This window comes from Ictidomys tridecemlineatus, chromosome 10, assembly GCF_052094955.1.
Source record: "Ictidomys tridecemlineatus isolate mIctTri1 chromosome 10, mIctTri1.hap1, whole genome shotgun sequence".
In the NCBI taxonomy this organism is placed as follows: Eukaryota; Metazoa; Chordata; class Mammalia; order Rodentia; family Sciuridae; genus Ictidomys; species Ictidomys tridecemlineatus.
The window spans coordinates 54,135,952-54,152,603 of record NC_135486.1 but is presented as its reverse complement, the minus strand read 5'-3'; the positions used below and the strand labels follow the sequence as shown (position 1 = coordinate 54,152,603).

At 43.0% G+C, this 16,652-nt stretch overlaps 1 protein-coding gene across 2 annotated transcripts in view; it reads left to right on the top strand.

Annotated features, from left to right (window-relative positions):
- Kif26b (kinesin family member 26B) overlaps positions 1-16,652 on the top strand; it is a 483,473-nt gene that overhangs the window by 352,267 nt on the left and 114,554 nt on the right. The window lies entirely within an intron of this gene.

Genomic DNA, 16,652 nt, shown 5'->3' with positions numbered 1-16,652 from the left:
TCAGTGGTTCAGCACTCCTGGATTTAACCCCTGGTACAAAGAGAGAGAGAGAGAGAGACAGACAGGCAGACTCTTTAAAAAATAACAACTTAATGACCAAAAAATGGCAATTCCCAAGCAACCCTTAAAATTGGAGGAACTTCACTCACATTGCTGAAACGAGGTCTTCAGAGAACAATTTACCGAAGATCTCATGGTTGGCTCTGGTGCGCTGGCATAACTTCACCTTGAGAGGGTCAGGGCTAGGACTGGGACTGTTTGCAATTTCCATGCATGCCAGTTTTCCCACTGTTACCTTCCCATCTGTACATGCAATTTCTGAATCTACCTGTTTGCATGTGGCCAATGCCCTGTACCCTTACCTGTGCTCTCCTTTGCCTGCCCAGTCCCTGGATCTTGGAGAATTCCTTAAACGTTCTCATATAGTGAGTCACCCTTGTCTGTGCTCTGATAGTCCTTGATGTGCACCCATCAAATTGTGTTGGCGTTACTTGTCCAACAGCTCCACTTAAACAGCAAATTCCTCATAAGAATTTGAAAAATCAGCACTTTCTAGTCTTTGCATCCTGCTAACCACACTCTGCCCCGTACTCAGCACAAGAGCTGGCACTTAGTACATGTTATGGTTTGGATGTGACGTGTCCCCCAAAAGCCCACATGTGAGACAATGCAAGAAGGCTTGGAGGAGAAATGATTGGATTGCAGCCTTAACCTAATCAGTGGCTTAATCCCTGGTGGGATTAACTGAGTGGTAATTGAGGCAGGTGGGGTGTGGCTGGAGAAAGTGGTCCACTGGGGACGTGGCTATGGAGTATATATTTTGTGTCAGATCTTTAAGTCACAGCAGTGAAAAAGCTGACTGAAACAGTACATGTTTGTTGCGGGGTCATTAGTGAATGATTTTGAAATGAGTCGGTCTGTTAAAGGCAGAAATCAACAATATTCAGATTCTTTGCATCAAATGCCTATTAACATCTCTTCCTGAAGACACCCTCTGAGTTCACTTGCTCCCTTCCTCCAGTCAGAGCGACAGGTTCCTTCACGGGGTCTTTGCCACAGATTCCTATTTCCTCTCCCTGTTTCTGCTGCCCCTTCACTGTGTCCACCAAACAGCCAGAGTTATATTTCTAAAAACCCAATGTGATCATTTGACCTACATTATGTTAAACAGCTACATACCTTGCTTCCTCTCCCTCTTTTAAATGTTGCCAGCTGGTAGGGAGGGGTCAGCATCAGTTATTTGAACCCTTGGGATTAAATGCTGTCTGCAGTAACTTCAAAGGTTAAGGGTCGATTTTATACTGAGTATCTTCAGATAAAGCCTCAACAAAGCTTTTCCATCAAACCCTAAACTCAAGATGTACATTCACGTCCCCTCCTGTGGTGGCAAACCTCAGACTCTAGTGATAGTCTCCTTTCCATAACATTAGAAAGAACAAAATTTGAAATCACACAGGTTTCATTTCTTTTCTTTTTTTTTTTTTTTTTTTTTTTGAGTTTACCAGGCTGAAATCTGAGAGTGATTCAGATATTGCTGTCATGAATACCCCAACTGTGGGTGGGCTCCCAGAGCATAATGAATTCTGGGACTCTGACGGTTTCTTGCCAGTCCTGCTTTTATACATCCTTGTTCAGGTCAGAAATGAAGGGCACAGCATTGGCACTGCCAAACACGACTCTGACTTAGAACTACAGGGACAAAGGAAATATTTCGATTTTCCAGTATGGCCACACTGTGAAGATATTCCTAGTTGGTTCATGCCAGAATATTTTTGCACTTCCCACAGGATGTCAGTGAGCCCTTTTCACGGTCACAGCCGGGCCCGGGAGACTTGTGAAATGAGTTAATTCTGATTCTAGTGCCCTTTTCTTTGCAGTTCAGCCTTTATCCCTTCCAGGTGCTGCCTCCCACCCCCAAAGCCACAGGCTCTTTCCCAATTTCCCATTCCTCAGGGTTCCCCATGTTAATGGCAATTTAGAGAATAATTGTGCTCACTGTATAAAATATTTTTCTGAAAATAATGTAAAATATGAACAAATACATGAAGAACAGTGAATGAATACCAAATGAATAAGTACAGTTACTCATACTGGAGATTATTTTAGGGAAAAAAAAAGAGGGCAAAAGGAAATTAATGGTAAATATAATATTACTTCTCTGCCTCCAAAGACACAGCTGGCCAGTGCAACACACTAATTTCTAAAACTTCTTTCTTGAGCCACATGTGAACCAAAGGTTGTGATGTGAGCACTCATATGCTGGGTTCCCAAAGAGGGGAGCTCTGCCCCCAGCCAGGGCTCCAGGTCAGAAGCAGCAACTGGTGATTAATCAGGTGGCTCCTGTCTTAGGACACAGTCAGTGGATTTTGTCTCTGCAGGCCAGACTGTAGAAATAAGCAGACCCTCAAAGGCTAGCAATTAATATTTCCCTGGAGCGATTCCAGATGTTGCGGTAGACTGTGACATGGCAGCCCTCTTCCTGCTCCTGATTTATTTCACAGTGCAGGAGCTTCCCTGCCATGGGGAGTTTCCACAGAAGTGACTTCTTTTGTTTGTTTTTCTGGAGCTGATTCTAAGCTTCTAATTTGGATATTCATTGAGTGTCTCATAGTGGACAGAGCTAAGCCTTAGAGTCTTACCTTCCAAAATGGTGAGAGACTTGCCTTCTACAGCCACCCTGATTCCTGAACCCCCCTTTACCCCTTTCCTTAGTAGATGCTGGGTAGGTTTCATGAGAGAGAGAAATGATGGTTTGAAGTAACCTGTCCCACCCCAACCCAACACTTACTTACATTGTACTGTGCCTACAATGGCCCAGTTAAATTTCTGCTACCGTAACAAAATATCTGAAATAATTAATTTAAAAATAGGAAAAGTCAATTGGGTTCATGGTTTCAGAGATTTCAGTCTATGGCTAGTTGACCTGGTTGCTTTTGAGCCTGTAGCAAGAAAGCACATTATGGAGAGAGCATGTGGTAGAGTGAACTGTTCTCCTAGTGGCGATCAGAAAGCAAAGAGGTTCCCAGTGTTCCCCTCAGGGGCATTCCCCAAAGTGATTTCAAACTAGGCCCCACCCATAAAGGTTCCACCACCTCCCAGTCCTTTAACACAGGGGCCTTTGGGGGAGACTTATCAAAACCATTGCAAGAGATGGCCAGCGGCAAGAATATGGGCCTTACACAGAGGTTCTGCCTGGGAGGGCTTTCCCACACTCCAAACGAAATCATACTGCTAATTTCAGTGTGCCATCATGAAAAACTCTGAAAAACTGACTGAGTTGCTGAGTAACTCTCATTAATTGACCTCTGCAAAATTTTAGAGTGCTATTTAGTTGGAGAGACCATAACTTCTTTTCCCTGAAACACTAACATCTTTAGCACAAAACTCTTTTTCCTTTAAACACTAACAGTGCAGGTAGGGTAGGGTTGCAGGGGAACACATCATTGTCTCTGCTATAGTTTGGATCTTGAATGTCTCCCAAAGGACTGTGTGTTACAGGCTTGGTCCCCAAGGGAGGTGGGAGGTGGTGGAACCTTTGAGAGGTGGGGCCTACTGGAAGGTCTTAGGTCTTTGGGGATGTGCCCTTGAAAGGGACTGTGGGAACCTAACCTCTCCCTCTTTCCCTCTGTTGTTACCCCCATCCCCAACTTTATTTTATTTTATTTTTTTTATGTGGTGCTGAGGATTGAACCTGGTGCCTCACACGTATTAGGCAAGTGCTCTACCCTTGCACAACACCAGCCCTCCCTCTGCTTCTTGGCCATGAAGGACCAATTTTGCTCTACCAGGTTCTCCTGCCATTGACATCTGATGCCCCCACTAGAATCCTGAAAGCCATGCGTCCACTTGAACATGGACTTCAGTCCAAACTATGAGAAAAATATAAAGCTTTTAAATTTTTAATTATCTCAGATATTTTGTTAGAGTGATGGAAAATGGACTAACAATCTCTTTCTCCTCATAGTCTCTCTCTCCTCTCTTTCTCCTCTTTGTCATCATTATCTCTTTACAAGTTTTAATCTAAATTAATAGTCTTGGGTTTGGATTCCAAGGCAGGGGTGCGTGGTGGTGAGAATGCTCTCAAAGGTCAAAGGCATGTGAGTCCCTTGGAAGCATTTCCTTTGCTTCATTGAAATGTATAAAAAGGAACTGAGATCTAGAGGGGCTTTATCGCTGATCCCCACCAGGAACTGGACCAGAATCTCCTGGGGATGAGGGTACCTTGCTACTGGCAGCCAAGCCAGGGAACCTGCCTGGGAAGTTGCCTGGATCCTGGCTGGCTAGATTTGGAAATAAGGAAAAGGTATAAAAAGGAAAATCAGATTTAATGTATTTTGATCACATTGGGGAGGAACAGCTGGATTGCCTCTCTGCAAATCCTACAGAAGCCATTGCAATTTATAGAAACAAAAGCAGGGATCAGGTTGGGAGCCAGGGAATGCACATGTATAGATGTAGCCAGGCTGTGCTAGCCACAGAACCTGTCAGTTTCAGTTTCCTTGGCTCCTGCTGAGCCAGGGAGTAGATTTTTAGTTTCTGTTCTCAGCATGAGGACCTTGAGAGCCATAGGAGTCTCTAATTTCAACAGGACTCTGTTTCACCTTGAGGGAATTCTTAAAAGAAACTAAGGCCATGGAGAATCCATTTATTTTGTATGTTGCATGTTCTGCCTCTTTGCTTAGTGTCACTGCAAGAGTCAAGGATGTGGGGAATAATAAGCAATACCAAGACTTTCATAATCTCTGAGAGTCTTGAAGCCTTCAACTAAGCTGTGCTTTTGAATTGAGTGGAACCAGCACAGCAAAAAGAGGAAGACAGCACAAATAATTTTAAAACTAGAGGTCAAATTCTGTGATTTCCCTATTCTGAACATGAGGAAGTTCCCATCATTGCTGGCTTAAGATGATGGTGTTGGTTTAGCTCCATGCTTGAGAGGCTCAAATGAGAAATAGGTTTAAGGGGCATCAAGAGAGTATGGTCGGATATGAAGAAAATATTCCTTGTCATCAGTGAATAAATAAAGGCCATTAGGGGAGAATCAGAGCCCATCTTGGGGTGGGGATTTTGGAGTCAGAGGATCAGGCAAGTTTTACCATATTGTAATATTGACTATCTTCCTGCTGTTACCCTTAAAGATAACGGAACTGAAGAATCCACCTAGAGGTTTCTTGACTCCTCTTAATACAATAGAGTCCTTTTGGTCTTTTTCTGAGCACTTTTATATGTCATTTATCTTTCTACAGAGGCAAAACCTATGCATTAAATAGGGATAGATTTTTTTTTTCAATTTTTGCCTTACAGATGAGAGAACTCAAATCAGGAATGTCCAATGATGATATCACTCAAGTTTAAAGCTTAATCATTTTTGTGTTTCTTCTGCATGACTAACATTTGGTTTATCCCCAAATTCTGTCCCCTCTTCTCTGTAGTCTTACCTGCCTCTGTCTTTTTCTGTCCACATCCACTGTCACAAGTTGTGACTTTGGCACCTCACACCTGGACCACTCTATTGGATTCCAGCATTGCCTTCCACACATGGGTCTTGCTGCATCCTCAATGTCTTTTCTGTGTATTCCAAATCGAGGGGACAGGAATTCACATCTGTGCTATTTAGGTACTCCCATGGTGTATGAGCACAGAGGTGAGGAGGTGCTGGGATGCTTGGGACAAGAAAGACTTTGTAGAGACTGAGGAAAAGTACCTGTGGCCCCTACACCTCAATTCCAACTCACACTAGCTGTTGATGCTTTGCCTTTGAGCTGTGGACCTCTGTGTTAGACGATTGGACAATGGTATGAGTCTATTTATCTCCTTTATTGTGTAATTCAATAAAGGATTGTTATTCAATCATTAAATGCCAGGTCACAAAAGTTAGTTGAAGCTCAAACTGAAACTGTTGAGGTTTTTCATTTTGTGTTTGTGTTAGTTTTTTTCCCACCCCCTATAATGAGAATTCACTTGTCTAGTTGCACACTGAGTCTTGAGGCCACATATTCATGTTTACAAGTCTATGCTCACACTGCCTTCAAGATGTCACCAAATCTCATTACAAGTAATTTTTAGCCTTTCTGAGTCATATCTAAAATTTTGAATACTGTCACAATAAGTTAAAAATACATCCACTGGAATGCTAACACTGCTTGCTTGTTGAGCCACATTTTCATTCTAAGAAATGATAAAGCTACATCACAACACATCTCATTTCTGCCAGGCCCCTTTTCTCCAGTTAGATTGTGAGAAACTCAACAGCAAAGAATCTGGTAAATTGCATTTGTTCACCTGTTCAGTTCTCCAGGAAATCATCTAGTGAGTGCCCATGGTGTGGAAAGCCCTCCACGTCCCCCATCCTGTAGGAGTTGTGTTGCTTGACATTAGCGATGTACCCAGGTGTGGAGACTAATGGGGGGGAGGTTTCCTGTTCCCAGGCTTCACCTGCAATTTTACCCCAACCCCACACTATTCCCAAATAAATGGCATTGATGAAGACAGATCTGCCCAGGTGAGAGAAGTACTGCGAGCCCTGGATTGAGGAGCAGATAAGTCAGATTTCTAGACAGAGCCAGCTGCTTTTGTCATTCCAGGTCTGCTCTCCCTTCCTCAGGAGGAAGTGTTGGAGACAGTGGGTGTAAACCCTTGTGCAGTTGCCTACTGGTTGGCTTTTCATGAGCAGCACGTGTCCTGAGCTTTGTTTGGGTTAGCCTCTGTAAACACTTCATTTAAGAATAAGTTGCGCCATTTTCTTGATTTTTAGAAAACTACATAGTAGCTCAGGAGAGGGGTCATCCTGACAGGCTCTCTGTGTGCAGAAAAGACTATATGGCGTCCTCTTGTCCCTCCAAGACTTGGTCCTGTGCTTGGTCATAGGTTGCCTGAGTATCTTCAGTATATTCACACAGATTCCTTTGTGAGCCTGTAGTTCATGCCCTGCAAGGCCATTCACCCTTCTCTGCCCTTGACAGATGTAGGAAAATTATTTCTGGTGAGAAATCCGGCACTTGTAAGAGCCAGGCTTTGGAAAGAGGCATCTACCAGCAGAGGGGCTGATCGGCCAAATGACGGACACGCATGGCTGGCTGGCTTCCCTCTTTACACCGCCTTGATTGAGACGAGAGGAGCATGCCGCTGGCCTGAGCAATGGAGAATTCTGTTACAACAGTATCCTCAGGGAATAGCTTTTATCTGCTAAGCATGACAAGTGTGGCAAATGCATACAAAGCTGGCATCTCATGGCCTGCCTCTGCAAAGATTCTAAGACCCAGAGCTGTGGACCTGCTCCTATGGAGGCGGGGCTTCCTCTCACTCCATCCAATGGGCGTGGTTTGCCCCAGCACAGAATTTATTGACCTCTTATCATTTGGCCTAGAATGTTCCATATCACCCTTTCACGCCTGATGGTGGCAGCAATCACTTTTGGAAAGAGAAGGAGATAGATATTGTTTTTACGTTTCAGACACTGAGGGTGTTGAGGTTCTGAGGGATTCACCACTTAGTGCCCACTCTTCATAGGGACGGAGTTACTGCTACACCTGGCATGGCTGTTTTGTGGGGGTGGCCCTGGAAAGGAGCCTGGGCACACTTGCAGACTGTTCTCAAGCACTGCTGTCACTGCAGCTATCACTGACCTGGGAGGAGCCTCCATAGGGCAGCCCCCCACTCTGCCTCGCTATGCCCGTCTCCAGTCCCAGGACACATGGGAATGTTGCTATGGCAGCTGTTTGGAAGTCCCTTAAATATTCATGCTCAGACATACCCGTGGAGACTGAAAGTGGATTAGTGGTTTCCAAGGGTGTGGGGAGAGGGAATTGTGAATCACTCCTAACAGGCATGGGGTTTCATTTTGGGGTGATACAAGTATTCTGGAATTAGTGGTGATGGTTGTACAATATTATAAATATAAAAGCAAGCTCTCTGCTTTATGCTTGCTATAATGATTAAAGTGGGAAGCTTCATGTTCAGTGAATTTTTCCTCAGAAAATTAAAAATAAAAATTTAAAAACTCAATATTCAATCTCATCTCTTAGAAGGAATCATCCCCCCAATACTATTCCTACCCTCTCATATCCACTCCATTTTATTGCCTATGTTTATTTGAAGATGTAAGACCTACCATATATTGTATATTTGTTTTTATTTAATATTACTCTATGAAATATTCTTCGGACCCAAAGCTAATCAAGTCATAAGGCTCTTTTGTGGCACAGATGTGTTTGCTGAGGGAAAATACCTGGGTCTCCTCTGTTAGTAAGGGCAGCTGTCTTAATAAGAAATGGAGAAATACAACCCCATCTTGTCCCCTGTGACCTGCTCTGAACACTTTGATTCTGTCATGTAAAATTCTTTATAAATATACATATCAATAGAATTCTTGGTATTTCTCCCAGACCTGAGGAGGAATAATACCTTTCTAAACCAACTGGCGCACATACAAAATAAAAAGCAAAGAAGAAATCCCAAGAACACCAGTGAGAGACAAAAGGTTATGCCTGCCATTGTCTCTGAGGTGATAACACGTGGGACTCCTAGGCACAAATTGGATCTAAATTAAAATTATGATTTTTTTTACATTAAAGCTCCAAAGTTTGCCTAGGTCACTCACAATACTTTTTGAATTAATAAACAGAGATTCATTTTTTCCCCTGAAATGAATTTCTTCTGTCTCATCTCATTGCTTATTGTTTCTTTGTAACTTATTTGATATCTCACTGCCCTCTGCATGCAGAGGTTTGTTTTGGCTTATTGAAAATTGGCTAAAGGAAAAAAAAAAAAAAACAAAAACAGAGCACTTGCTCATGTAAGTCCTTTGTGAGAATAAAGATTGACAAGTCTTGGTTTGGCTACTTTTAGAGTAGACCTCCATAGTTTGTAGAGAACATTTCATTCAAATAAAGACAGAAACAGTAAGAAGCTGAGGCAGAAGAGATGATCCCACAGCAGCCTGAGAAGGAGCCTGTGGCCAGACATGCTCAGCTGCTCACCCATCTTCTTTCAGAGCTGGTATTTCCCCAGGAAGGATCCAGAGTTCAGGCTGCGTTGGGCTTCACCTTTTGTCCCTCTTGGCAGGGCCTGTGACTGCTCTTGCCTTACCCCAGTGGCTGCAAAGGCCAAGTGAGGTACAGTCTGCTGCTAGCATCATGAGTCTGATGAGGAGTCAGGGTGGCTTCTCTGTTGCTCCCAAACATGCCTTTCTTAGGTCAGAACACATTGCCACCTTCCTTTTCAAAAACGGATGAAATCAGGAATTGGGATGTTTGGGGAAGATTAACTTTCTTTAATCTTCTTCAAAGAAAAAGGTCAAAAAATAAAAATAATTGTGTATGCATGGCTAGACAGGAATTTAATGTGTTTTTAGATTCCCGCTTTACATTCCAACTCCCAGATTCATCCTGTTGCTGGTGACCTCACCAATTTCTGCACTCACTCACTGTCTCCTTGGAAAATGGCTTTCCCAAATGGCTTGGTTATATGGGTGATGGTGTTGAGGAAGTAAAATTTAACCTTGATAACATTATTTGTACTCCCAATACAATAATTTAAAAAGTATTCCTAGGAAGAAACCAGACCTTGCAGGGATCACTTTTTCTATTAGTTTTCTTTTTTGTGTGTAGCACTCTCCCTGAATGACTTTGGTGGAATTACTAAAACGAGGCAGCTGTCAGTGGAGAGTCTATGGCCTGCCTGAACTTTCTCCTTTGCCTCCTCCCCTTCCTAGCACTTATTTATGCCACTTCATTATGCTTGCCTGGGCCATTCATGCAGGGAGATGAGCTCTGTCAGTGGAGATTATACCCCAACATCCCCCCCCCCCAGCCCCATGAATGACAGCACCCAGGGAGCAAAACATCAGGCATGGCCCTGAGGGGCACATCCTTGCACTTCCTGCCACCTGTTCAGATTTGCAGGCAGGATCACCAGCATCTTCTGAGGGGCCATCATCTCAGACCTCAACGTCTGAAAAGTCCAGCCAGCTCTCCTGTGCCCTGTGTTCCCGTCAACCTGAAAAATGAGCAAGTGAAATATAAAAATGATGCCTCAAAGTCCCATGAGCATAAGGTTATCATTTGTCAGGCCAGATTGGCATTTCTAAGTCCTCTGGACCCTTCCTAAAAAATCAGTTCTAGAGTCAGCAGGGTGCCAGGTGAGGTGACGCACTCCTGTAATCTCAATGGCTAGGGAGGCTGAGGCAGGAAGATCACAGTTCAAAGCCAGCCCCAGCAACTTAGGCCCTAAGCAACTTAGTGAGACCCTGTCTCCAAATACAAAATAAAAAGGGCTGAGGATGTGGCTCAGTGGTTGAGTGCCACTGGGTTCAATCCCTAGTACCATGGCTTTTCTAGTCTACCATCCATCTATCCATATTGTTGCTAGGTTTGGGGTCCCCCGCTTTCATAAGAAAACTTTTTCTTTAATTCTCCCATAATCATATTTGCCATCAGTTGCCTCTTTGGAGATTTGGTGACCTTTTTGAACCCTCCAGGAAGCCCTGTAATGTCAGTCTTTATCCATGTGACAGCTTAGTGAGGGAAGTGCCCCTAGCCACATCGCAGCAGCTGACCGTCATGTGTTCTGACCAGAGCAACTGCAGGCTGCCTCTGAACCTGCATTTATGTGTCTGGCCAGCCAAGAAATTGTCCTTGTACTTCCCAGGCCTGCTCTGCCTTGTTACCCGGATTATATTGCCAGCATTTGTGCTGTACTTGGGAAAAGAGGTCCTTTATTGCAGTTCCTCCAAAAACCTATTTCCACATGAATCACCTTTGGCCTCTTTCTGTTTGGCACATGGTTTAGACAAAGAGGAGTTTGTGTGTATCACCTCCCACCAGACTCTCCTAAATGGAAACCTGGGATTTGGAACTTGAGATTTTTTTTCTGCACTCTAAATGAATACCTTGTTGGATACCTTGTTGACACAGTGTAATTTCTCACATCTTTATAGCATAAGGGACTGTCTGAGCCACACCGGCACATTCTCTTATTATTATTGATATGAGCTACCATAATGCCACTTATTATACTTTGGGGGATTCATTTTTGCTTCTCAGCTTCATGTAATATTTCCAAATTTAATGTGAAGTTATATACTTTTCCAAATATTTCATCTACCTTTCAGTATTTTGTCTCTGAAATAATTTTTTTAAATGATGTAATTTAAACCTCTCATTTTACAGATGAAAAAACAGAAATATAGAGCATGGCTTCCCAACAGAGGTATTATTGACATTTTGAGTCAGATAATCCCATGGTGGGGGCGTGTGCCTGGTGCATTGTAAGGTATTTAGCAGTTCATTTAGCTTCAGCCATTAGATACAGTAGGATTCTCCAAGTGGTGACAAAAATGTTCCCAGACTTTGTTAATGTCCGCTGGTTGAAGATCATGGACCTAGAGGTAAAGATCACATAGCTAGATCATGACCCAGGTATCCTGACTCCCAGATCTGCCCTTTCCAAGTTGGTCAACAGAATTAAGCTCTCAACTATGCAAAACTCAAAGTGATGGTCAAGGGCATTCCCACAGCTCTGGGGAGATAAGACGACTTAGGAGGAGAAGGAGCCAGCTCAAGGAAGAGCTCTGAGGACCAGGGCAGCTGCATTCCCTATACCCATTTTCCCCATCTAGCCAATAGAACCTATCCTATTGACTCCTTGCCTCAGCTTCTGTGGATGACTTTTGGCCAGATAATATGCTTTTAAATTCCTAAGAAATGTGTCCTAAATGAACAGATTTGGGGAAAAATACAAGACAAAGGGTGTGTTTCTCCATGCATGCTCACCACATTCTGGAGCCTGAGACTAAACCCCACTGTCAACACTTCGACAGCCTCGTGCAGGGAGTGTGAGTCATCCCCAGCCAGGCAGGTAGATGTCAGCCTGGCTCTGAACTCCATCCTCTCGTGGAAGTCCTGATTCACAGTTTCTTTGGCATTTTTTCCTGAGCTGTGACAAATATCTAATTTGTGCAGAGCTTCACTCTTTTCCTTTATTCTGCTCACTCTTCTCTCCTAGGCACTTAGACAACTTGTACAGCTCTAAATATACGGAGTTGGGCAAGTCATGAACGCCCCCAGGGTATTGCCACTTTCTGATGGACAAAGACAAATATAATTGTCAGGGATTTCATAGCTGAGAGCTCAGAAGTTTTCATGTTAAGCCTGATTCTGGAGTCAGGTATGAACTTGTGTTTCCTTTGGATAAAAGTAAGAAAATTCTGCAGCTAGGGCTCTGATGGAGATTTGTTTACTGAACTCTGTATAAGCCTTATAGGGCTAGCCTGAGTTCCCTTTTCTCTAAACACAGGATTTCATTTATAAGCTAAGCCAACATGCAAAACAAAATTTCATTCACCTTTCCGAATCCTTTGTCCCAATGATGCCAGAAACTGAAACTTTTACATGGTATTACTTTTGATAATACTTTTGGGTAGGTACAATAAGCCCTAAGAGCAAAGTTAATGAACTGAAGGGAAAATATTCTCTGATTATGCTACTAGAAACTATGGTTTTATTCTAATAAATCATTGCCTTAGAGAAAGTTCTTTCTAAACTTTTCCTGTCTTGTTTCATTTTTATTCTTTGAACAAACAGTAGAGTACTCTCTGTGTTCCTAAGTTATTTCTTTCCTAGCCGCTTGGTCCTAGTCCAAAGGGAGAAACAAATTAGATCACTTCTGTGAGTGATATTTCATTCCATCAGCACACAGATCACAGTGTGCTCCATTTTCCACCTGATCAAGGAAGAATTTTCTAGAAGCTGCACAAAGAAAAACCAATGTTTTTCTTGACAGTTGAAATTTTCTTGGAAAACAAAGCATAGCAGCAAATCAAGTGGGAAGGGGGAAAAAAAGAGCCTTTGGGGGGACATCTAATATTCGCTAATACCCAGTCTGTGTTTTTTAATATTTCCCGCTTTGAGGAGAGTTGTGATGTGTTTTTCCCTGTTAGCAATATGAACTGTATAACTGAGGGAAGGGACCACAAGCATTTGGCGAGAAACAGGTTTCCTCTCTGGCCTGCCCTTCATATTTATCCACTCACTCCCCTCTGCCATGTTTCTCCAGCTGTGCAGTGAGGATAACAGCTGTGTCAGCCATCACTGCAGTAATGCTCCAAGCAGGAGCACTTCACAGTTGGGAAAGAGCTTTGACTTTTACAGAGCAACGCCCTATTGTAACAGGACAAAGCCTCAACATGCCACCCAGTATTTAATATTCACTGGCCTCTTCCCGGCTCCACTACTAGGTCCTTGACTTTATCACTAAGTGTTTTAATTAGCTTTTTCGCTACTGTGACTAAAAGACCTAACAAGAACAATTATAGAGGAGGAAAAGTTTGAGGACCCACAGTTTCAGTGGTTTCTGTCCACAGACAGCAGGCTCCATTACTCGAGGTTCCAGAGGAGGCAGAACATTATGGCAGAAGAGTATGGCCAGAGGGAAGCAGCTCATATGACGATCTGGAAGCAGAGAGAGAGAGAGAGAGAGAGAGAGAGAGAGAGAGTCCACCCACCATATGCAAAATATAAATCTCAAAGCCACGCCCCAATGACTCACCCCCCCCCCAGCCATACCCTACCCACCTTTAGTTCCTACTCAGTTAATCCCATCACAGGATCAATTCACTGATTGGGTTAAGGCTCTCATAACCCAATCATTTTTCCTCTAAACCTTCTCATGTTGTCTCACACATAATCTTTTGAGGGACATCTAGTATCTAAACCATAACGCTTGGCTATAGCAACATGAGAGCCTCCTTCCTCTCCTCCAAGAGTAGCCATTGCCTGCAAACTGAGAGAAACCCAAGAGAAAAAAGATACTACTTGTGAAAACTGGTGCATCAGTCAGGGTCCTGACAGGAAAAAGACATCACACTGAAACTGGGAGAATTTAATAAAGGGACTATTTACAAAAGTATGGCCAGGATATAGAAAACTGAAAGGGCTAAAACAGGAGCCCAGGGCTAGTAAGAGCAATGCACCAGGATCCCCACTTCCCTGGGCACCAATGAAAAGAACACAGAGAGAGTCTGCAGGGCACAGAAGAAAATTGGTCAGCACAGATCAAAATAGATTCTTAAGGTAGCCCTCCTCATTCCCCAGGACTGACGGGCATCCTTGCCTGCAGCCCCTGCCACCTCTCTCTGTCTTTGGAGGCATACAGTGTACACTGCCCCCTCCCAATTGCCTATCATTTTCTATCCTGTTACTTGCCCTACTTGTTCTGCTAGTGCTGTTATATTGGACAGAAAAGCTAATGTCTATTTCAGATTCTCTCTTGCTGCGGACAGCCTGAGGTTTGTTCTGCCTTTAGAGCAACACAGACCCAAGATGAGATTTTTTTTTTTTTTTACCTCAAATTCATTGCATCCATTTCCCTCTGTATGATCTTTCTCAGCAGCCCCTGCCTGACAATTCTGGCTATGTGTGAACACAATGGTATAGTGATAACTTTGGCCCACACATCAGGCAGCTAGTTCATTAAATGCAGATTCATGTGTGAGTAAAGAACCAAACTACACACCCTTTGATATCAACTTTCGGGTATCATTTAGATGCCTGCTTCTTTCAAACACTCTGCCAACATCCACGTGGACTACAAGAGTTGATTCTACCTGGAAAAGTATTCATCAGGCTTGCTACCGACCCTACCTGTATTGGTCAACTTTTCATCACTGTGACAAAATACCTGAGAAAAACAACTTAAAGGAGAAAAGATTTATTTTGGCTTACAGTTTCAGAGGTCGCAGTCCAGTGTTGTTCAGCCCCTCACTGTGAATTTGTAGTGAGGATGAACATTGTAGTGGGGAGTGCATAGTGGAGCAGAGCTTCCCACCTTATGGCAGTCGGGAAAGGGAGGGGGAGGGGGAGAAGAGGCTGAGGATAAGAGACATCCTTCCAGGGTATGATCCCAGTGACCTATTTCCTCTATCTCAGTCCCACCTCCTAAAATTTCTACCAATTCACAATAATATCATCATCTATGAAGCCATCAATGAATTATACCACTCATGAGGTCAGAGTCCTCATGATCCAATCACTTCCCAAGAACCCCACTTCTGAACCCTGCTGCATCGAGGACCAAGTCTTCTTACACATGAGCCCTTTGGGGGACATTCCAGATCCAAACCATAACGAGTAGCCCTCTCTGTTTTTTCCCCCAAGTTCAAATCAAGAGCTTTTGGTGGTTTTTGCCCTTGATCAGAAAAGCATTGGGTTTTGTTGCAAATATATTCTTGAGCATTTTATTTTTGAAAGTAGATAGATGATGGTAAATAGATACATACAAACATAGACAATTGATAGATACAAAATAGATGATATAGAAGTTTGTGTGCCTATTTAAATAATGGGATCTGTTTGCTTGGAAGCATCTATCCCTTGCCTTGACCAATATTCATGAATAGTTTCTGTCTGTAAGATGGCTAGCTGGGCTCTCAGTCCTAAGCCTCTTCACTTCCTGTAAGAAACCACAACCACAGCCTCATTCACTTGCTCCCCATAGAAAAACATGTGAGACAGCAGATGTGGTATAAACTGGCTTCACCACATCTACTAGTTGAACTTGTACTCTAATCTTTGGGCCTCAAGTACCTTATCTGTACCTACAATAAGCATGAAATAGCAGTTAGTCTCTAGGTGAACGTGGAATAACTTAGCCATTTGACTAGTACTAAAATACTAGGTGTAATAATCATATTCAGGCAACTACAAAGACTTGAACAAGGACCTTTATGGCCCTTGGAAGTCACATCTATCAAACACACAAGGAAAACAGAAGGCTAAATTTCATGCAACCACAGCACCAGCCCTCCTCCTGTTTGCTGAGTGATTAGCAGGTCCTGTTTGCAGAGGGCTACACAAGCTGTGAATTTACCATGTGCCCACCAAGGGGGTCATTGTATTTGTCAACCTGTCAATAAACTACACAGTAAAGATTTGAATCATAGCACAGAATAGTTTCAAAGGACTTGTTACAATCTATCAAGTCAACAATTTACAATTTTAGAAAGTCCCTGAATACAAATTTACACAATTTTGAGTTGTTTTACAACTTATCAGACCATTAATATAAATTTTAAAAGTCCCTTATAATATACTTAATCATAGCATGTGCTTTTTTTAAGTGCTAAAATATGTTTCGGCATGCTAAAACATAGCAGCACAAGGAAAAAAATGACTTTAGAGAGTTGCATTAAAACTTGCCAAGGCGGCCATAAATATATTCATCATGAGGTCTGTTTTCTGCACAATTTATATGCAATAGGTTGGATTTCATCTAAAAGATTTATTTTGTCCTCTTGCCTTCTCTTTCTAGGTAGGCATCTGTGATTAGAGAGAAAAATGTACAAGATGTGGAGCCAGAATTGGGTTGGAATCCTGCTTCCTATGTACCTAGATTCTATGGAAGCTTAAGGGAGCTATTCTGTTTCTTTGAACCTATCTCTTACATGACCTGTATGTTACATAATCTGTCTACTATATGGGGTAGCTGTGAGGGTTAACACAGAGCAAAGTGGAAGTAAGCCATCAACAGCTGCATGTTGACCTTGAACTACATGTGAGAGCTAAGCCTGAGCCTGAGAGTCACCGCACCTTACTTTGCCCCCTTCTTAGAAAAGCGCCCCCCAACTCTTCCCTCAGAGAAGACAATCTTACCTCTCTCCA